The sequence below is a fragment of the Meleagris gallopavo genome, chromosome 4 (assembly GCF_000146605.3).
Source record: "Meleagris gallopavo isolate NT-WF06-2002-E0010 breed Aviagen turkey brand Nicholas breeding stock chromosome 4, Turkey_5.1, whole genome shotgun sequence".
Lineage (NCBI taxonomy): Eukaryota > Metazoa > Chordata > Aves > Galliformes > Phasianidae > Meleagris > Meleagris gallopavo.
In genome coordinates this window covers 15,591,718-15,614,392 of record NC_015014.2, presented here as the reverse complement: position 1 = coordinate 15,614,392, position 22,675 = coordinate 15,591,718, and the positions used below count along the sequence as shown (strand labels likewise).

General features: G+C 41.7%; 1 long non-coding RNA gene across 1 annotated transcript; it reads left to right on the top strand.

Annotated features, from left to right (window-relative positions):
* Window positions 1–17,197: 17,197 nt before the first annotated feature.
* LOC104910578 lies at window positions 17,198–22,360 on the top strand. Its single transcript, XR_004159498.1, has 3 exons — window positions 17,198–17,330; window positions 19,504–19,596; window positions 21,940–22,360. It is a non-coding gene; the product is annotated as an uncharacterized LOC104910578 (long non-coding RNA).
* Window positions 22,361–22,675: the final 315 nt, after the last annotated feature.

Below are 22,675 nucleotides of genomic sequence, written 5' to 3'. Positions count from 1 at the left end.
CAGTAATTGGTGGGTGTTTCGTTTATAGTAGCTTCTTTCGGGCTTTCAGCTTGCAGAATAAACTCATAAACCTATACTTCAGCTCACGGAACCCAAAAGTAAGACGAACAGCAGGACTTAAACACCTGTTGCATGAATTTAAAGCACAATATTTACTGCAGGATAGAATAGAGCACTGGAATGCTTGATGTTACCCAGACCGGTTACAGCTGTTATCTTCACTCCTGTGATCCATGTTACATTCCTTTTTTTTTTCTTTTTTTTTTTTCTGTTTAAGGTAAAGCTAACTAAAGTTTCAGGAAAGGACGTGGCCTGTGGAGGTCAGAATCAAATGATGAATGCAGCTGTTTGGAAAATCCATCATGCCATATGCATAGACCTCTTTGAAAGTCTAGCAGCACAGTAGAGCAGTAGAGTGAAGGAGCAGTGCTGGGGAGGATAGCTTGCCTTCTTCCTTGTCTCTGATATTTGTAGTAAAATAGAGTCATTACTCTTGAGCTAACCCTATCATCATTAATATTGTGTGGCTTTCTCCCCAGAGTTGTGTCGTCTATTCTGCTCACAGCACCGTGAACTCAAATAGTGTTGCAGTCACACATGCCCTGCATTGTCTCTGCAGCTCTTCACCTGTGTTAATTACAGTCCCTGGCATGTGCTTCCAGGTGTCTCATGATAATAGATGGTTGATTATATGTTGCCTTCTTTCCAGGATTCCTTGCATTCTCAACTGTAATTTGTTATTTTGTCTTTACAGCGTACCTTATTGAAACCCAGAGTATGTTTTGTTTTAGCAGTGTTCAGTCTATTGGACTTGTGTTTTCAGGCTCAAATCAACACTTACATGTGTGCTGGGGCTTTGTTTCTCCCCTTCCAGGCTGCCTGATGGCCATGGGGAAATAGTCTACAAAAAAGAATGTTGAGTAATCTTGCATCTCCCAGTTCTGCTTAACTTATTTACTGGTGGAAAAGAAGTAGGAGAAGGAAAAGTATAGCAGAATAATTTTCTAATGTATTAACCCTTTTATTGTCAGGTTGTACTTCATATATGTATTATTGTTTGAAAAGCTTGAGAAATAAACAGTAGACAGACTCTTGGAGGCCTTGATGGTTGGAACTTCCATCGCTAAGGTCATTGGGAGAAGTGGATGCACTAGAGTCAGGCTTGTGATTCAAACTGTTGAAAGGACTTGTCAGGTCTCATGGCTCTGGGAATATTCTTTTGTGCCTCACTGCAGTGCTTGTAGATACTGATCTTGTGCAGCAAAGGTTTTTCTTTGGAGGTCTTCTTCCTTGTAACTGAGTTTACCAATGCAGTCAGGTTGGTCATTTTCAGACCTTTTGTGGGATTATCATAGCTATAGGAAGTCTCCAGGCTGCTGATAACGTCAGCTGCTTTTAGGACACAGTGAGCAAGAGGGAAGTGAGGAAGTGAGGCTGTGAAACAATCCCTCAAGGAATAGTTTTGTGGATGGGAAGCTCAAACCTCCCTCCCACTGTCGTTCAGACTGGCCAGAACAACAAATGAAACCAGTGAGTTTTTCAAGGTGTACTGTTCAGAGAGTTTTTAAGAACTCCCAGAAAATTATGTCCCCACAAATTATAAAGGAGTAGTGCCACATTAACACTCCTCTTCCCCCCCACTTCATATTACTCGGCTCTGGATGGAAGTCATTGCTGAAGGAAGTCTTTGAAGCAGACCATGTGCTGGGATTGCAAAATGAGATCAGCATTCTGCTGGCTGTGGGTGCCTTGTCCTTCACTTGGGACTGCCTGGTGATATTTGCTGTACCTGAGTTGGACTGACCTCTGGCTTTACTTCCTTCTCCATGTTTCATTTGCAGGTGGTGACGTCAGAGGATTAAACCTTCCTAAAAATGTAGCGTTTCCCCAACTGTGTGGCATGTGGCCAGCCAAAACCACTTTCCCTGTTCGGTGAGGACAGGTTTGGCCTCCAAACAGCAGCTTAACAGCGTGCCTGGTAGTGGATAAGGTGCACCCTGTCATAGTGGTGAAATACTCTACAAAAATTGGCTGCTCTGTGCATACTGAGTTAGCAGAAACTTGGATCAGAAAGAAACCGGCCAATGCTTGAAAGAGGCAAAATAATTGAAAATAGATTTTTAAAGTGCATCAGGATGATAATTCCAAATTTCTTATTCTGAGTACCTGAGCAATGGCAAGCGGAACAGAATGCTGAGGCAATTACCTCTGCAACAAGAGAATAAGCCTAGTTTTTGTTGAGACTCTTGAAATGGTGTTACCTGTGCATGCACTTGGAAAAGACAGCAGGGAACCATCCTCCACCAGAACCTTTTCTCAGCTTATCGGTTTTTTTTTGGCTGTGTGTGTTTACCTGCAGGATCCTATCTTTCCCTGCATCCAGAATGAGTGTGGTTGCTGTTCTTCTCTGTGACTCTCTTACAGTCCACAGCTGGCTGTGGTAGAGTTGCACAGTAGATATAATGTCCTGCTTTCCTTATTTGTTGCAGTTCCAGGCTGTGTTTCACTCTGGAAGCAGGTTGGTAAAAGGGGGATGGAATGGGAAATGCACTCTCCATGTTGTGCTTGTCATTCTCAGCCCATTTGATTGAAAGTTCCTTAAAGAGGTTTTTTTGTGCCACTCTTCCTAAATCTCGTGATTCTTCAGAAAAGCTGAGCATCTTTCAGGGCATATCAAGCTTTCTCAAAGTAGATGCAGATGAAGGAAAAGTAGAAACCCTTTCAAGATCCTTCAGGAACTTAGAGTTAAAAACATCATGGATGTGTTTCCAAAACTCTGTAAAAGCTACCTGAGCAAAAACTTGAAAAATCAAGTTACCTTTTTTGAGGGAAAAAAATTAATTAAAAATCATTGAACTCTATAACAGTTAATCTGTTTCGTATCTTCTTTAAGAACATTACAAGAAAAAAAAAAAGGAAAAAGAATAAAATTGCAAAGAAGAGTTATACCATATCATGGTGTTGTTATTAAATTCGTAATGAGGCAGCAATTATTCCTAGCCAAGCGTGAAGCAGCATGACAAGAATTAGCTCACACCCTGTCAGTGAGCAATCTTCAGACTGGCAAATATCCATGGCAGCACTGAGAGGGATGTGATGAAAGCTCTGTGAGTCTCTCATCTCTGAATGCATCTGGACATTGAAGCCTGGGGCTTTATACATCCAAGAGATGTGCTTGGAAAAAAACACATTAGCAAGCATTCATTTAAGCTTATTATGGAAACAGAATTAAGATAGTTCTAGCAGAAGTTTAACAAAAGCAAATTTTCAGGTGTTATTTTCAGTAATATTCAGCCCATTCTAGCGTGCCTGAGGATGAGGGGAGATGCGTTTTATTCCTCAGCCTGAATCTTAAGGGATGCAAATGTTTTGCCTCTGCTAAATCTTTCATAGAGAGCTCTTGTAGATTCAGTGCTACAGTGAAGAAATAAAATGGTGTAATGTAAAGCTGTCCTTCCTGTAAACTGTGAGTATCAAAGAGATTTAAGGACCACCCAGTCTGTTTTCAGGAGGGTCTAAATAAGTGCTTATGCTTGCTGTTTCTTACCTTGATTGCTCTTGCTGCCATTATGGACTTGCCATATAAATTATTCCTCATTTTTTTACCACAGATTTTTTCTGAGCAAGATGTTAAGTTCTGAGAAGAGAGTGAGAGGGGGAAAAAAAGTAACATGAATGAGCTTTAGAGGTCATGTTAATCTTTGTCCCTTAGCTTGCTTCTATTCTGGATAGTCAAGTTTTGTAAAATTGGCTTTTCAATAGAGGAAAAATGTAGTAGAGAGTGCAAATTGGGGTGCTAAGTATGGATTGCATTTATTTTTAGAGCAACCCCTGACATGTCTGGTGTTAATACTGCAAGAGTAGTTCATGGAATCACAGTGTACACATTCCTATGCATCAAAAAAATAAATACACTTTAGATACGATTACAGCGCTTGAACTTTAAATAAACATATATATTTTGCCATGACCTTTCATGCACTGCTTCTGAATAATGAAAGCAAAATGAAGTGTTCCAACACGAGTCCAAAGGCAGCTGCAATTTACCTCTTTTTGAATGCTGCCACTTACCAATGTATAATACGATTTATTTCTGGCTAACAGCCAGTCGTGCTCATTACCACCACCATGCTTCCCCTGCAGAGACCAACTGTGCCCTTTTTTTTTTGTTTTTGTTTTTTAAACTTTTGTTTTACCTGACTCACAGGCTGGAGTTAAATGCCTTATATGATGTTTCTTGTCTCAGCCTCCCTGAAAAGCAGTGACTTGTGGTTCAGGTGACTGCCCTCTCTAGTCCTGAAGTTATTTCTTCCTGCTATCAAATCTGCTCCCCTATAGACATTTTCAAGTGCTTTGAATCTGTGCTCTTCCTCTTCAGTCCTTGTTTTTTCTGGTGTGAACTCCCTGGTGCCAGCATGAAGTTAAGGTTGTAGATCATATCTGGCAGGGTCTTGGTGGTGCTTCTTGTATTGTGAATTAGACTCCCTTTATTTTTGGGAAAATCCTGATGGAAGGCACTTTTGGCATTGTAATAAGGCTTATGGGTTTGTTCCAAAGAAAAATGATACTTGGCTTTGGATGTGGATGAGTTCATAACTGTAATAAAGAACAATACTTGGCTTGCCATGAGTTCACTAAGAAAATCTCCTATTAACTGAGATGTTTGTGGAGGAAATGACAAAACAACGGGGTAACCTTATACCAGTGGAATTTCTTAAGTAGAGCAAGAGATAATTGACTGTACCCTTCAGCTTGTTTTGCGTGGGATACAGCTTACTGTTACTGCAAAAAAGGATTGTTTTCAGAGCACACGTGACCTGGTGAACAGTAGGGACCATATTGCTTAACTTAGCAGTTTATTCTCTCCTTTATCTCACCATAAAGACTGTAAGAGGTCCTATTACTCTTTATCTGTCCTGACAGTCATTTACTGCCTCAGAGTCAAAGAAGAGTTTTAGAAACAGTTTGACCTGCAATTATAAGCACATGTAATTTTTATTTACGTGGCATTTGTGTGAAAGAGTAGCTTGTTTCATAGTGATGTGCAGAGATGGAGGAATGAGGACAAGAAAATCTCTCTTCGTGTCTCCCTTCTTTTTTAGCGATAATTGTACAGTGAGTTACGATCTCAACTTACAATACCCTTTTTTTCTTCAATCAGTCAGTTCTGGTATATGTCAAGGTGAAATTGTTGTGTGTTATGTTTTCTTTTCACACTCTCCAGATGGTTGAGTGTGCTGATAATGTTGATGGTAACTGGAGAGATATTATCAAACAATAATAACAAAAAAATGTACTGCTGGAAAGTTTCTGTTCTTCAGGTGTGCATGGAGAGCGTTGACAGCAACATATCATAAGATAGTACGCCTATGAGTCCTAGTTTTTCCTTCCAGAACGTTTCCTTTCCACTTAATAGAGGAAGTAGCGTCACTGTAGGATTTTAGGCTGATCATTTGGGAAAACTGTATTTCTCCATTTGCCTGAGCCTCGTACTCTGTTGTTCTGTCAGGCAAATGCCGTATCTGCCTCTGCAGCCTTTGCCTGATGCTGTGCTTTGGCACAAATACAGTTGTTAAGCTGACTGCTTGACTGAAATTCCTCTCTTTTTGCTTGATACAGGAAAGTGCAAGTATGAGGCTTCTCCCCATTGCTGTTAACTGGCAGCTGGAAGCCTTTAGGAGCTGGAGTTTGAATCTGGACAGTCATATTTAATGGATTGAGTTGTCTTTTGTAGTTACGAATCCAGTCAGAGGTTTTTATTACATCAAAGATGAGTCTTGCGGGGTAGTTCCTCTCCTGTGGGGCAAAAAGAAAGAAAAACCTGCTGATGTTACCTGGTGAGCATGGGACATTGAGGTGGAGGAATGCTAAACATGACTGCAGAAAGTTTGGGATAAAATAGACAAAAGACGGATGCTGAGAAGCGTTTAAAAATAGTGGGTTTTAATATATCTTGGCTATCAGAAAAGGTCACAGAGGCTTCTTTTCTTACAAGAAGAACACAAATGCTTAAGTCATCGTTAACTTTTCTAGGATATTTTAAGCCTAATTTTGTTTTCAAGCCTGGAGCTTCTGTGTGCCAAAATCAATCAATTTAACTGTTTGTAAGGTTAGGCAGCATGGAGCCTATGTATTCAAGTAAAATACTGAGCTGTTACCTACCTTCTGCTGCCATTAATTTCAGTTACTTTAGTCATAAAATGACCACCTTATTAAATCTTGACAGCTACCAGTGAACCAGAGGCTCTTGAAACAATACCAGAAGACATGAGGACTGCCTAAGAAATCTCCTTTTCTATAGGCCTTTCCTAATCATTTTTGCACAGTAATGAAGCCTTTGTCCAGGGAGATTAATGACTCTGTAGGACTTTTGCAGAGGTCCTCTGCCCCCTTTGATGGAAAGAGAAATGGTTTATTAATCTGTTGCATGGGGAGCTCAGATTAAAGATAAGGACATAAAGGGTTGTATTTTCTGGGAACTGTGTGAGAGATTGCTGTGCTTGGATCTATGGTAACAACGGTAGGATTCAAGCACATTTTTCCTTGCTTTGCACTTTCAAAGGATACTATGGAATATCCAATTTTCCAATTGCAAGCTGAATATCCAGCTTGGAATTGGAAATATCTATGTATTTGCTAAAGTGGCTTGCAGAATTGCCCTACAGTGTATTGATGCCTTCAAGAAGTGAAAATAGAGCCATGTTTCACCCAGTTCAGAGGGGCTACTGCAAATGAGTTTTACCGAAAGAGCTTTTCTTTCTCTGCTGAGTCAGCTGACTGAGCTGCAATTATTTTCATACCCTGATACTTATCCTTTTATTCTGAGTGGGATAAAAGGCTTAGCCTGTCTTGTTCATGTTGCCTTGCTTAGATACAGTTAACGTTGAAGCACTTGGCCCCGTGTTGCCTGCCTTTCAGAAGCATGGCAGGATGAATTTGAAATTATGCATCCTATTGGCAATATTCCTGCATCATTTGACCTATCTGTGTTGGGACTACAAAGTCCTCCCTTGGAAAACATTGACAAGTGCTCAAAAGGCCAGCAGTGTTTCCTAGAAAGCAGAGTAAGACTGTGCTCTGTAGGGCATCTCTGGTAACATATGCACTAGATCAAATTGGTTTAATGGCCAATTTAAAATCTGTGATTTTTTTTTTTTTTCCAAGCTGTGGTTCTGTGCACAATAGTGACAGTGATTGCCTGCGGTTCTGCTGCCTGTAGTGCTTGATGGCTGCTAAAGTGCTGGCAGCTTTTACATGTTCAGTTCTCAAATGAGCAGCAGCCTTTCCATGAAACAGAATAAAACCTCCCTGTTGCTCCTGGGCAGGTAAACCCGCACTTTGCATTGAGATGCACCTGCACAATATGTGTATACTGTCACACACCAGAGATTCTGACTCCTGCTGCTCCAGAGATCGTGGCCATAATATCATCATAAATGCTATAATTAAAGCTACGATCAAGTTGAGGTTAAATCCATCTCTTACCTCCTTTCTTTCCAAAAGCTGTTCAATCAAACTTTATGGATTTGATATTTATTCAGAAGTCATTTGGGAGAGGATGTTTGCAATTGATCAGAAATATTGAGTAAAGGAGGGGAAAAAAAGCACTTTTTTTTTGATACTAAGGAGAGTTACTGGTGTGTGTGATCCATCAAACTTAACATATAATTGGGCATGGAAAAGATCTGCAGCAAAAGCAGCTAAATGGAAGAAACCTTTCTTGCTTTAAGGATGCTCTCTCTGTGCACCCTTTCCATGTTCACTGTAGCTAAGACCTATGCCCAAGGGCTTTGTTCGCAGCTTGATGGCGTCAGTGATGATGGACATGGATCAGTAGCACTGCCATTTCCTGGCTGGCTCAGATCAGAAACCACTGCATTTTTCAAGGCCTTCAGATTGGGGCACATGATGCCAATGCTGAAAAAGGGGTAAGAAAGACTGGTCTCAGTGCCAGAAAGACTGCCAGACAGACACAGGATGGAAAGTGTAGTGCAAGCACAATAGAGAGAAAAATCTCACCTCAGGTCTCGGTAGTCATCTGCAGAAATGGGAGAGCAGCAAGTCCTTTAAGTTTTCCTTTTTATTCCCTTTTTTTGATCCTTCCTTGCCCTAAGCTATTCTCAGCTGCCATCCTGGGAAATGCAAGGACCTGGTGTGTTATCCTACCGTTTATTTGCCTGACCTCTGTTTGTGCCCCTTTCAGAGCAGCACAGTCCTGGCTTTGCGTCTCAGCAAGGGAGATGCTTTTTCTCGCTCCACATGTGGTTAAGTGCTAAAACCTTGCTGTAAAATGTCAGTGCTTAAAGTTTCCGTGAGTTCAAGGAGTGGACAAATTCACAGTGGAGACGGCCTTGAGAATTATTAAATGCAGAAACACGACTTCTGGCTTAGTAAGTCTCTGAACTGTAAACTGCATGGAGAGTATTTCTGGAAGAAACACTGTTGTCCATATTTGTATTCTCACCTGACTTTGGGTGTTGTCAAAGGCAGGATGGATCTTTGTTCTCAGTGAGTGCAGTGCTATTAAGGTTGCAATCTCTTTGCTTCTGAGAATTGGTTTTACTTCTTGTTGTTCACTGTGTCCTCTTAGAGAGGTGCCCAGTGTGTGAAGGCGGCTTGCAAGGAAGCTTCAAGCTGTACTAGGCTAGTCTTTCCTTATCCTGCCTGACTGTTGGTGATCTGGAAAATGTTTTTATAAGAAGTCAAGTTGAGGAGTAATGGATCTGTGCAAAAATGACTCTGTGTAAGCATTCCAGCCCTTCCCTTCTTAGCCCCTGTAATTCTATATGAAGCAGGGTGTGTTGTCTGTAGTTCGGTCTGAACCTTGGGCTGCTTTGCTCTGGCAGTGCTCATGGGCTTTGTGTGGGGGGTTTGTACTGGTGCAAAACCATTAAACAACTCCCTGTTACCAGATACCATTATTTTTTTGGAATGTTTGATTAGATAAGAGGTGCCCTATTACTGAAGGCTTGAGAATCAGAAATAATTTATGATTTCAGCTCAAAAAAATGAAAAGAAAACCAGCTTGCTTTGCCTCTGGATAAAAGCTTCAAAATGGAGCCAACTTTGTCCCTTCAAGAAAACCTCAGCATCTCAGGACTCCAAGCTTTTGGTTTGAGGGATGTTATTAAAATTGGTGGGATTTAATCTGGCTTGGTTTTTTTGTTTGTTTGTTTTCTTTCAAACTTCTCTGTTGAATGCAAATGACAGTTTTATTCAGGAGGGAGAGGGAACTTGGCAATAGGAAAGGACATCAGAGTTCTCTCTCTGGGGTAATGCTTTCATTGCATCTCTTTGACTGTGTGCAGTGTTTTGTTCCTGGCAGGTCTGGGAAGTTGTGCTCCCAGCCAAGAAAATTGAACACAGTGCAGTGTGTTGGGCTGCTGCATTGTCAGCTGGCTTAGTACTGTGTTTGCATGGAGAGCACCTGCATCTCTTCAGGTGCTTCTCTCTTGGCACACGGCTTTTGCTGCTTCGTCAGGAAACCCACGTTCCTCTGCACAGCTTAAGAAAAAAAAGAAAAAGAGAAAAAATAAAAGAAAAAATGCTCATGATCCCAAGTTACACAAGGGACTGTTTTCCCCAGCAAAAAGAGAAACTCAGAGCTTTTTTTTCTGCTCTGCTTCTTCTGGTACTGATTTTATGGTGGGGTTAAAAGAACCTGGTTTTATGAGATAACCAAAGACACATAAAAATTACTGCTTCCAGAAAAGAGATGAAATAAAAATATGATGGCCAGAAGTGTAAAGCCCTTGTATGTGCTTGGATTTGGGACGTATGTGCAGAAGGGGATGTGTGTGAGCAAATGACACATGATTTTCCAAATAAATACCCATTGTTTATTGGTGCTAGTGTTGAACACTTGCTTAATGTGGTATGTTTGACGTTTTCGGCTGGATGTCAGATATCTCCATTCCTAAATGTAAAAAGAATTAAAAGCAGAATCAGAGCAGAAAACCCGTGGATAGCAAGATGCAAAATTGGAACAGATCTGTTCACTTAAATTTGTTTTGAAAAAATACATTTGAAATTCTGACAATCACTAAGAATTTTTTTTTGTCAGATTTACATTATTGCAAAAAAGCAAGCAGCGTGTATTTACAATCATTTCTGTTGTTGTTTATTTTAAGTCAATCTGTTGAACTTCTGGATTATTTTTTCAATAAAGTAGGAACGTAGTGCTAAGTCAAGTTCTGGCAATAGGTGCCTTCTGTTCACGAGCCAAGGAAATAATTAGTTTCAGTTTATTTAAGCAGTTCATCCTTTTTCCTTTAAATCTAAAAAGCAAAGGTTAAAAGCACAGGGAGGAAACCCTGTTTCAACATTAAAATTTTGGCTGAGGTCATCAAGTTCTGAAAATGTTCTGTGATGCATCCAAGGTACTTTGAATTCACTGTTTTAAAATGAAAATGTTCTCCTTTTTTTTTTTTTTTAAATTACAGAGGAAATTATTTAACTAATAGAGAGTACTCAGAAATGGTACTGCTGTTGGATTTTTGTTTTAGAAGTACTGCTAGGAGTCGATGACAATAGGTGAGGAATGTGTAAAAATTGGAATAAAAATGTGGCAAACTACAGTCACTGAAGGGGTTGTCAGTAAAGTAGGAGATTTTTTTCCAACCAGGAAAATAACAGGCAGCGTTTAGTGACAAGGATATGCCTGAGCACAGATGAATGTACTTGAGTGGTTAGCAACCAGAACACATTAACCTTTATGTAGGAACAGTGCTGCTTAAAAATAATTGTCTTGTTGGTCTAAACAAAGGTTTCTGTGTGCTGATTTAAATCATGATTAGAGCTGATGAATTACAAAATCTGTTTTAATTTGTCTGTCATTGTTTGGTCACAGAGAATTCCACTGCTTTGAGCCGTAAGTGACTGCTTTTGCATCAGCGTGAAAGGCAGATAAAGCTTGCAGCAGCACCCCGGTGACTGAAGAAATCAGCTCCACAGTCCTCCCTGCTCTGCAGCCTCTCACGCCTGTGGGGAAGTTCTGTTTGCAGACTTTTGTTTTTTAAAAGGCTTGGATGACTGGTAAAAGACATAACACTGAACTAGAAGTTGCAGAAAGCATCTGACTAGTGAACCATGCTTGAAAATAGCAGCTTGGTTTAATGCATAATTTTTTTACTCCCTAATTATAAGAGGGGAAATATTAGTTCTGAATTCCCAACAAAGCGATGTGCTTACCGTGCTGTGTTGCCAATCCTGTTCTGTTCTCTCCTAGGAGTGTGGGCCTGCACCCATTTCTGTTGAGCTCAACTGCGTTTCCCTTTGGTTTCTGAACCTGAGCCATTCCTGTGGTGTTCTGCCCATGAGTGTGCTGCTGTAAACCCAAGAGACCATTTGCTAGTGGTTGTTACACACAAGCGTGTGCCAGATGGAAAATGCACTTGGCATTGGCAGCAGCTTCCTATTACAAGAGAAAAACATAATCTATATGTGGATGGGGACCAGAAGTCCTTTACATCTGTGAATTCCTTCCATCTCTTCATTGCTCCGCTCACAGATCCATCCTGCAGACCGCGTAGTGCTCAGCTTCCCTTACGCCTGGGTTTATTCTGCCAGTTGCCCGATATTGTCAGCTAATTGGAGTGGAAATGATGAATGAAAGAACTATTATTGAGTTGCCAGGTCTCCTCACTTGGCAGCTGGTGGGTGATGCTGGTAATTGTTACCACAGTGTAATTGCTCTGGGCTCTGCCCAGGGTTTCAACAAAGCAGCCTCATATTGCTGCTGTGGGACACCTGATACCTGTCTTCCTTGCTGGAGAACCACACGGGAGGTCCGTTCCGGCCGGCCTCGCAGGAGCATTGCTGCCAGCTGAGCCGCAGCCCTTCAGAACACAAAGAGTTGTGGTGAGGTCCTTCACTCCCCAAAATGCAGCAACCACTCTTGTGTGCGCCCGAGGACAGAGCAGCCCTGTTGTGAGATGGTTATGTCACATTTTACAACAACCATGTAGTTTGCAGCCTGATACTAAAAAATCCAAGCCTGATTCTTGGATACAACTAAAAAGCTTCAGCTGCTTTCTCTCTGCTTTGTAATTGCAGCGATGCCCCCAAGCAGATGACCCTGCTGTGCTGCGTGGGGAATCCAGCATCCTGCGGCATTTATGGGTTGGCAAAGCATTGCCATGAAACCGTGGGAAGAGGGAGGGAGACAAAGCAGCTGTTGCACGCGCCTTATTTACACAGTCACTGCACCAGAATAGAGCATGGATTGTCATCCAGTGCTGTGAGAGCTCATGCCAAGCTGCATCTGATCAGGTTACTGAGGCTTTTTAGATATTAATAGCAAACTCCAATTATTATTATTATTATTATTATTTTTTAACTGAGATAGAGAAGGAACAGGTGCAGCTGTATGAGGTTAGGAAGACTGCTCAAAAAGGGCACGTCCAAAGAGATTTAGGTCACTCTGTGCTCTGGTTAATGTGGGAGTGTGGCAGCAGCAACCCAAGAGAGCTTCCAGCTGCCCTGAGCTTCCATATCCACTCTCTGCTCTTTGTCCCTTCAGATGATGCTTTGCTTCAGGCCTTTTGTACTCTAACTGACGGTTGCTTTCTTGCATTCATCTCTTCTTGGTCTTTTTTTAATGTACAACTATTATGCTTTCTCTCCTACCTTTTCCTCTACATCAATATTCTCCAAACCCACAACATGCTTGTGCTGTGCTCCAGTGTCTTGGGTTTTATTTTGCTTTGCCTTGTGTCTAGGTGCCCGCAAGCTCTGAATGCCTGGGAGCACATATTGCTTTTCTGGGCCCCATCCTGCAAACCAAACAAGTGGAACGCATCCATCTCCTTTTGCAGCGTGGCATTTAAGGTTCAATCGAATTAGATATCATTTATTCTTCTGATGTAGGGAACTCCAAACCATTAATTAGTTATTATGCACTACTTGGTTCATAAGGAGTGCTTTCCATCTTCAAAGTGCTCTGTGCACAGTATTTCATTATTTATACTGTTAATTATATTAGCACTTGTAAGGAAAAAGCCTCTTTAAGTGTCATTGATAAAAGTGCACTCTTAACGGGATAGAAATTTGGCGCTTAATTGTTGCAGATAATTTATCCACTGAGATTCAGTGCCTTAGAGAAGATATAGTGTGAATTTACAGTAGTTCTTTAAGCGTCTACAGCTTTCTGTTATAAATAGTAGTATCTGGGATTTGTCAAGTTTCTTTGTTAGTCCTATGTGGATACTAAGGAAACCTTGCGCTGTGGAGTGCAGGTTGGTGAGATCCTTGTTTTGCAATTGGTTGCTTGTTATTTTGATTGCTATCAACAGAGTGACTTGGGAGCCTTTCCTTGCCTCTGCATTGCTTTGAGGATGTTACCCTAGCATGAGCTCTCTGAGATCTCAGGGTTAGCTGGAGGAAGAACATGAACAAGCTGCTGGCCTCTGTTTGATTGCCTTAACCAGAGAGTCAGGTCTGAAATGGAAAAGAAGAAAAGAGCAATGAAAATACCAGCAGTGATTACAGTCTGCATTCTCCAGGTCATAAAAGTTCTACATACGCACTGATCAATCTTTTTATGCTTTTCTGTATTAGTGACTGTTAGCCATATGCTTAGCAGTACACACAGGGAGTGTGTTAGAATTAGTTTTAAATATGATCGTGACATAGTACCCAGCAATACCATGGAAAAGTCCTTGTTGCACTGAACTCCTACTTCTTTTGTGTATTTTCACTGTCCGTGAAGCACACGTCCTGCCTTTCTGTCTGACCTCAAAGGAATTAAGTGGCTTGCACTTCAAATGGCTTGTAACCAGAGCATTGCATTTTGCTTAATTTACCATGAATATAACATTCAGACGTTCAGTAGCGTTACTCCTCCTCCTCCCTATAGAGGAATCAGTAAAATTAATTGTTGTCAGGAGTCAGATGTTCAAATTTGATTTCAGGTCTGTTGCTCCATAGCCGGGAATCCTGAACAAAAGCTGAACACTGAGATCTGTGAGCTGCTTGGAAGACTCTCCCACCTGAAAAATCAGGTGGTAGGTTTATGAATTCCCAAAACCATTGCAGTGATTTCTGATACCTAGCAATGAAAGTCACCTGTGGATTGGTTCCAGCCTTGGAATCCAGCTCGGATTCTCACCCAGAGTGGATTTGGAAAAAGCTGGATGAGCCTCCGGGTAGCAGCCAGCTCACTTAGGCTATGGTAGGAAACAGGAGAGGAAGAAGATAGAAGGTTGATTTTGTCGGAAACCAGAGCGTTTGGACCTCAGAATGTAAAGGTGGATTGCCATACGAGTTCTTTGGCCACCAGCCCACCATAGAAATACTACTTATTTAATAAAAGGGAGAAGCCTCTGGAGTGAAGACTTAGGAGAGTCTCACCTGCTCACTTGAAAGCAGCAATATGTACACGCCTAAAGGATGCACTCAGCCAGCTCTTCCTTTCCCTCTCCCATGCCCAGTGCTCACCCTTTCGTGGCTTCTGAGGCTGCAGCCTCACCCTGCAGTGAGTGGCCAAGTTTAAAATCGGTCTGCTTCTCAGTGCTGACATCACTTGTGCACAGATTTTTCTCATCTGCCACCTGCTGTTTTGGAATTCTCCTCCAGCTGGAAATAAACAAGTATGTGAATAGATCAATAGATACATCAAATGGTTTTGATGATTAATTGTCACTTTTTGCCAGTGGAAAGATGTTAGGTGTTCTGTATGTTACCGCAGTATTCGAGTCTTAGGGTGGATCTGAGTATCTGAAGAGAGCAGAATGGGTTTAACAACAGCATGTATTAGCTAAAGCTTTGCACATTTATAACTTAACCCAAATTTATTCTGTAGTTGTGCAGTAAATCTGTTGGCAGAGGTGGTTTCTAGGTTTCTGCTCTACAGCCATGGCTGTGTGTGTCATAGGGGTCCCAGCTGCACGACCAGAGCAGAAACTACCTTCTCTCTGTCTTGTTAATACCTCTTACTGCCATCTCTTGCCTTAATGAGGTGCTGCCAGCATCATTAGCAGAGACTGTTTTGTAGCTAGCCCTAAATGCATTCTTGCTGGTAAACTGGTGATCATGTTTTCCTTTCTCATTTTAGCTGTGCAGTATGTCAAGTGACTCAGTGGAGTAAATCACGACACCATGTAGAGTCTGGCCATCTTTCAGATCAATTTGAAGTGATGGCTTGGATAACATCAGTCTGTACTATGCAGGAAAATCTCTTTCATGGCATAAATGTAGCCTCGTGCATGCTTAATGGCTGTCTAATGTAGAAGAGTTTTTCCTATAAGAAACTGATATTCTTCTTTGCATTTTCTTTAGACTTTTAGAAGCAGATAATTAAATATGGATATAGCAATTGATATATCATTTGTAATACCTCAGTATGTAGCTACTGGTTGCTTTTTTTAAACTGCTGAGAAAGGGAACTTGACATGGGAGAACTGAGAACTGCAAAGGAGCCTGGTACAGGCAAGAGGAAAGATTTCTGAAACAAGGCTGGAAATCACTGACCCTGTGGTTTCCCCAGTAAATATCCTAATAGCAAACTGTTGCTTCTCTGAGTTGTCTTAGTAAGTCACTGAGACTCTGTAAGAACAGGCAAATTCAGCCATTAAACTTGAAGCTTTACTCATGATAAATGAAAGATAGGTTCCTTCCCTCATTTTCCTCTTTCTCCTCATTACAAGGCTGAGGACTCATTTCCATTTGCACTGCTGTGGCATTTTGAGGAAGCCTTTGAGTGATGTTAATGCCAACAACTCACTGCTTATAACAAGGCACAGCACTCTTAGTGGGAGATCGTCCTTTGTGCTCAGACACAAATTGTTTTGTAGTGCTGAATCTCCTTGCCAGACAAATCTGACCCAGCAGCCAATTACAGCCCACCTGCATCCCGCACTTAGAATACCCATTGTTCCTAGCACTGTGATTATGCTGGCTAAAAGTGAGGAGGATTGCCCAATACCCTGCCTGCACCAACTGTGCACCCTGCTCTGAGGGATGCCACGGTGCAAGCCTTCTGATCCATAGGCTGTTATCTCCTCTGCAAAAGCATCCTAGTGCTATCAAGTAGTCTGTTCCCTCCAATCTTGTGCCTCAAGCTTCCCTACTCTTAAGGCAGTTGTTATTCACCGTGCCCATGTTCATAGGAAGGCAGGAGCCTTGGCTGCTTCTCTGGGATTCTGCTGCTGTTTAGCGTCAGGATGGGTTGAAGTTGGTGTTCAGGGGTAAAGAGGAGTAAAGCTTTGTTTTCCAAGCATCTTGCCAAAAGTAATGTGTCCCAGGTGGCTGCTCAGACCTTGGAGAAACTGTTGGGAAGGAAGGCAATGTCTGCGAAGTGTAAAAGCACCTGGACAGGGGCCTGAGATGGCCTATGAAAGTGCTGTAGCAGCGTGGGATCATGACCTCAGCGTGGAGGGAATGGGAAGGGGTCAAGCAGGGGTGGTGAAAACCTTTGCAAATTAGCTGTGAGTGTTCCAGACGGATGCACTGATCAAGTGGTGGTGACAGCTATTTCTAAATCTGTTGGACCCCCCGCTTGGTTAGAGTTCTCTTCTTCCATGTTGTTTTGGATAGATGTGACTAGGTAGAGCCTCTTCATAGCTGGCCATGCGTTCAGCATTTTTGACTAAACCAGTTTAATTGCATCTTATGCTCTTTAGACCTTTACTTCCATTTAACAGCTTAATGTAATGTGCTTAATTTAAATCATGATTTCAACTTGAGCACCCTTCCTTCTGCACTCTCGCAGGCTCAAAATTCGGAATATTGTGTTCAAGAGCTGAGAACTGACTTGAAATCAAGGGTTTCAGTAAGATCCTATCTATTTCCCACCAGTGCATGCTATGCTGTGTGCTGCCCCAGAGATCAGTCCAGGGATGTGTTAGCGTCAAAGCGAGCTCAGGAGCCTTAACATGAGCTGCGATTGTCACAGTAGCTGCAGTTTGGATAACCTCAAGCTTTTGGGAGGTGTCGCAAAAATGCAGTAGACACCTCAAGGTTTATGGAGGTTATTTCCTATCAACTGTCTTGCTGTTGGAGTTGGTAATTTGCTGTGCGTGCTTGTGTCTTTCAACTGTATGTTGGAATTTATTGAGTGAACGGTACCAAAGTTATGACTGATAAGCATATGGGGGGGGGATGTTGTCCATTGCAGGCTTTGTGCTTAGAGTCTGTTTTGAGTGGTATGAAACATTTGTTGTTTCATGAAATAGTGCACACATCATACTGTATGGGTCCAATTTTAAACTTCTGTTTGTTTGCAGAATAACACAATTTGGAAGCCAGATTCTTGCCAAGACTGCAGTTGCCAAAGCAATGTTGTCACCTGTGAGCCTACTGTCTGCAAACATCCTCATTGTGACTTTGAGAAGGTAAGGGGCTGTAGCCATCCAAGCACCAGCCGATTGCTGGAGTTGCCAGCCCTCTTCTGCTTTAAACTCCTGGAATAGTGACTTGTTAAATTGTCATGTGGGTATACACACAGTGCACATAAAGGTATAGTGGAGGGCATAGGTCCTGCAGTCCCTGTGGAGGTAAAAACTCTTATTTTAGGTAGGGACAAGAAGAGGATTTAACATGAAGTTTTTCCCAGGACAAACGAGCAGAGTTTAGGTGCTTCTTATCTCTGTGCAGCACTGTGGCATTCACTGTAGCAAACTTCTGTGTTTGGCTGCTTCCATACAGCTCCATTTGAACCTGAGAATCTGATTCACAGCAGGATTTGGGGTACACAGTAGGGAGCAGTGAATTCATGTTTTCCCTCCCAGGGGCTGCCCAGGGTCAGGAACAATCTTTGTGTTCATTACTCTTCATTGATGAAAGTCTGTGGAAGAAACACACAGGCAGAACCCAGTGTGTGAAGCCTCTGGCTGTAGCACGGTGGTGCACCACCTCTGACTGTTCCTACAGCCGGAAACTTGGTGGTACAACAGCTTGCAGACTGCTGGTGCTCTCAGGGCAGTCTGGTGCCCAAAGAAGGCTCCTGAACTGAGCTGGGACCTCCTAGCATGAGCCCAGCTTCCAGTCACCTTTCATTTGAAGATGGAGTTGGGTCACTGTCAGGCAGGCAGATGGACGCTTTCCACTCTGGTGAACAGCAACAAAGCAGAGACTGTCTTTCACTTTCTTGTGCCTTGTGATGATTGTTGAGTTTCATTGTTTCCTGTTTATCTTTCTCTGTCTGAGACTTCATTAATGGTTATATGTAATTAGCCATGGAACTGGTGTTGCATTAGCATCTGGATTACTAGGGTAGAATCCATGAATGACAATGAAAATTAATGCTTTAAAGAAGCACTGCCAATATGATAATTATATGGCTTTATAAACCAGGTTGAAGTATTTTCCAATATGACAGTATTAACAGGGTAATAATTCTGATCCTTAATGTTTTCCGCAGTTATCACTGTGTGTTGATTAAAGCAAGACTGAAGTACTAGGAATTTTTGTGCTAAAGAGAGAAATAAAAAAAAAAACCAACAGAGTGCTGTTATGGTACACCTAATAGTGGATGGACTAGAGAATGTGTTGTTCATTTAAACAAATGGAAAAGAAGGATAAATGAAAAGGTGGTAACTGTAAAGCTCATAATGGGAGATAGGGTTAGGGTTAGGACAATTTGGTGCATTGCATTTTGGATTATAGCAAATTTGTCTTGGCCTTTTATTAGTTGTGGGAGAAAAATCCTGTAGTCAGGTGGTGCCAGGGGCCTCCCGATGTGCTGCCATCAGTGACAGACACCCTTTCACAGTGAGATCTAACATGCAGCTGTGATGAACATGAAAGCATTGCTTTGGAAAGTCCATGGAGATTTTTCAAGGACAGAAGGCTAGGATCTTTCTCAGTGTTAGCTGATGTTTGTACTGTTTTTCCTTTCATGCAGTGAGTTGCTTCCATCAGCATCATCTATTTCCTTGCTGCTGATCAGGATGCAGCATGCAGTCAGCTTGCTAAGCCCCTAGAATGTGCAAAGCGAAGTGGTAGCAGTGTTACCAGACTGTGCTGTGGTTAGAAGTGCTCAGTAGTTTTCAGTTAATTTTCAGATAGTGTTATTAAAGAATGCTGATTATTAAACCAAAGATATTCAGGTGATGGATTCTGCCAGCCAGCTTGAGCTTCTGGTGTGGCTAAATGTTAGACTGAGGTCCATTCTGACATGTAGAGAACGTGTTATGTGTTGAAAAAAAAATTGGCTCTACCACATTCCTCAGATAACAATCAGTGAATAATCCTGTTTGTTGTTTTGGATATTTGCTTTCCAGTTATTCTTTATTCTGGTTTGAAAACTATTCCTGCTCAGGATTTACCAATTGCACTGTTAGACGTGTAAATTACCTTCCTGTTGATTTGAAGGTAAAAATGGCAAATACAGCAAAATGAGGTAGTTTTCAATGAGGAGCCTTATGTAGTAGCATTATATGTTTTATTTAATACATTCTCTCTTCAAAATGAAAGCACTGAGTATAGCCAAACCCCATATCATTCCCTTCATGTTAAATTTTCCATTTCATGTGCACTGCTTATCAGATTCTTGTATCTTTCCAGGGAGAAGTGCTCCAAATAGCCCCAAACAAATGTTGCCCTGAGTGTGTCTCACAAACTGAAGGATATTGCCAGCATGAAGGACAGATCCACAGCGTGAGTACTCTGCCATGGTCTTTGATGAGGATGATCCGTTCCTGTTCTTAGCTCTCTGATTGTTTCATAGCAGCGTAGGATGCTTTTCGGATGTGAGGAAGAAGGATGGCTTACTGGAGCTGTATTCTGTTACTATCAGATGATATAATGGGATTTTGGTCTGCAAGGTTTGCAAAAATTGAGTGTGTCACTGCAGTACCCAGATACGAGTACAGACTAGGAGAAGAACTCATTGAGAGCAGCCCTGTAGAGAAGGGCTTGGGGGGTTTCGGTAGATGAAAAGCTGGACATGAGCCAGCAGTGTGCTCTTGCAGCCTAGAAGGCCAGCAATATCCTGGGCTGCATGAAAAGAGGGGTGCTTCACTGTGGTCTTACAGTACTTGGAGAGAGGGTGACTTAACATTTTACACAGTCTGATAGTGACAGGAGATGGGGGAATGGCTTTAAGTTATACGAGGAAAGATGTAGGCTAGATATTATGCAGAAGTTGTTTACTCAGAGTATGATGAGATGCAGAAACAGATTGCCCAGAGAGGCTGTGGATCCGTCCCTGGAGGCATTCAAAATCAGATTGGATGGGATCCTGGGTAGCCAGACCTAGTGGTCGTCAGCCCTGCCCATGGCAAGGGGGTTGGAGCTAGATGATCTTTGAGGTTCCCTCCAACCTAAGCTATTCTCTGATTCTATGAATATCATGTCCTGCTTGGCTTAAAGGGAGAAAGTTTCCTTTCCCACTTACTCATTCACATTGCTGTTCTGTGAATGACTGAAACAATATAGTAATGTTAGGAGAAGCAAAACACTTTGAACTTGGCTTATTAGCTTCCCTGAAAGAAGACTTTCTATCAGTAGCCATGTATGCAGATAGAGACTGATTTCTATCATGCAGCTTGGGTTTCATAATTCTGAATTACTCAAGAATCAGGTTGCAGCATGTGGTTTCACCTAGGGAATCTGAAAAGCCAAAATAGTAAGTATAAATGTCTACAAATAAGAAAAAAAGATTCATGGATGATAGTGAACCATGTTGAACAGTAGGCACGCGAAAGAAAAATGGCTTAACAGGGAACCCAGGTCATATGTCTGCACTCCTACAGACTTTTCTGTTTGACAAGATGAAGTTCAGGTCCAAATCTTAAGAAATATGCTGCAATTCCTAGCATATATTTAAAAGTATATTTTTATGTATCTGGACCTTGGAGTCCAGATACTTTTGTTACAGTCTTTCAGCATCATGTACCCCATATAACCAGTGTAGAGTTGTTGCAAGCTGGACTGAGACTGGAGTCAGAGGTCTAGCACATCTATCATTTTCTATTATTTCTCTGTACCTGTGGTTTGGCTGATGCTACGTTGTATTACATTGTATTTCTTGTTGCAATGGGTGCATTTTATTCTCTTGCTGCAACTTTTTACATTTGGTTCTTTGCAAGTCTGTCCTTTTGTAGGTAAGTCAGGAGAACAAGTATGCTCGCCCATGGGGACTGCAGGCATATGTCTGCATTTGCTGTATGTCACACCCAAGTTCCAGTGTGAGGTGAACATCAAAAAAATTTCTCGTGGCAGTACACAGTCTTCTCCTGATGGTTAGCACAGATTGGCCTGAAGGAGGAAGTTTTTTCTTTTATCATTAAGCCAGCATAGTGCTTTATGAGTTCTTTCTGCAAGTATTTAGCTAACAGCAGTGGCCCTAGTGGTGGCTACATTGGAGAAAATGTTCCCTGGATCTGGCAAGAGCTTTTTTTCTCCCTGCCTAGTGAATTACTTCATATTTTGTAAAAATAAGCATTTTCTGTTTGTTGGAGAGCGTTGTAACCCACCAACATGTTTTTTCTCAGGCTTGGTGTTGCCTCACATAGCCTTAGGGCAGAGATATTTGTTGCTGCATTAATGAATAGCAAAGCTAATGAGATTTTATTCATAGTGAAGAGCTTAACTATGTGGGGCACAGGGTGTTCATTGTTGTCAGGTGTGTGCTGGGGCCCCTGTTGAACATTTTTGAAGAGAGCGTATCCACCCTATAGAAACTATAATGGAGAGGAGATATATCCATTAGATTGGGTCTTTGGTAGGGTTTTACTGCTAGACGTCTCTCTGCATGAGGAAGAAAAAACTAAGATGATCTGCAGGTTTGCTTCTTCACCATTTTGAACCTATTTTTTGCCTTAGCAGCACGGGCAGAAGTAAGAGCGACAGTTTATAATGCTTGACTGGGCTGACAGAAGAGTGAAGTTAAATACTAGTATGGAGGGCTTGAAAGAGAGAAGATGCATTTATAGGGCTCACTGGTAGCTGGATTAATGCATGTATTTTCTTTGCCATCTCTTATGTTCTGTCCTGCAGCACGGCACGCAGTGGGCCAGCTCTGGATGTGTCCTGTGCTCCTGTGCCCATGGGAAGGTGAGCTGCACCCCCATAGCCTGCCCAGTCCTCACTTGTGGAAGAGGTGAGATGCCATACATTGCCCAGGGAGAATGTTGTCCCTCGTGTGTGGGCCTTGGTGGTGAGTATCATGTGTGAACAGGCTACACTCTGGCTCCAGTGATCCAAGTAGTATCTCCCTGGCTGGAAATATCCTTCTGGTCGCAAATTTAGAAAGCTTTTCTTTTTGTGTTCAGTTCCATTGAAAAGACACTGGGGTCAAGTGTTTTGCTTTATTCTCTTTCCATCTTCCTACCATATTTGTATTTTTAACAGTTTCACCCACAGGTCAATAGCAAGTAGTAAGATTGCAGCAGTAAGCTGGTGCGCCTAGTATGTCTTTGTTTTGGATATTGCAATCTGGAAAAAGAATACTTATATTCTTAAAGATATTCTTAAGATAATCTTAAAGATATAAAAGATATTTACTATATAACAAGGGCAGTTGATGCACCTGAAAACTTGGGCTGAAAGTTCCAAAAATGTCTAAGCTATTGGATACTTCATCTTATTAAAATCCAGTTGTGGAAGTGCATCCAGAGCTCTTAATTCACAAATCTAAACCCCTTGAGAACTGTTGAAATTATTACTTTTATTTTCTGGTTTGACAAAAGAAAATTTTGAGTTCCAAGATGCATAAAGTTTATTTTTTAATTAC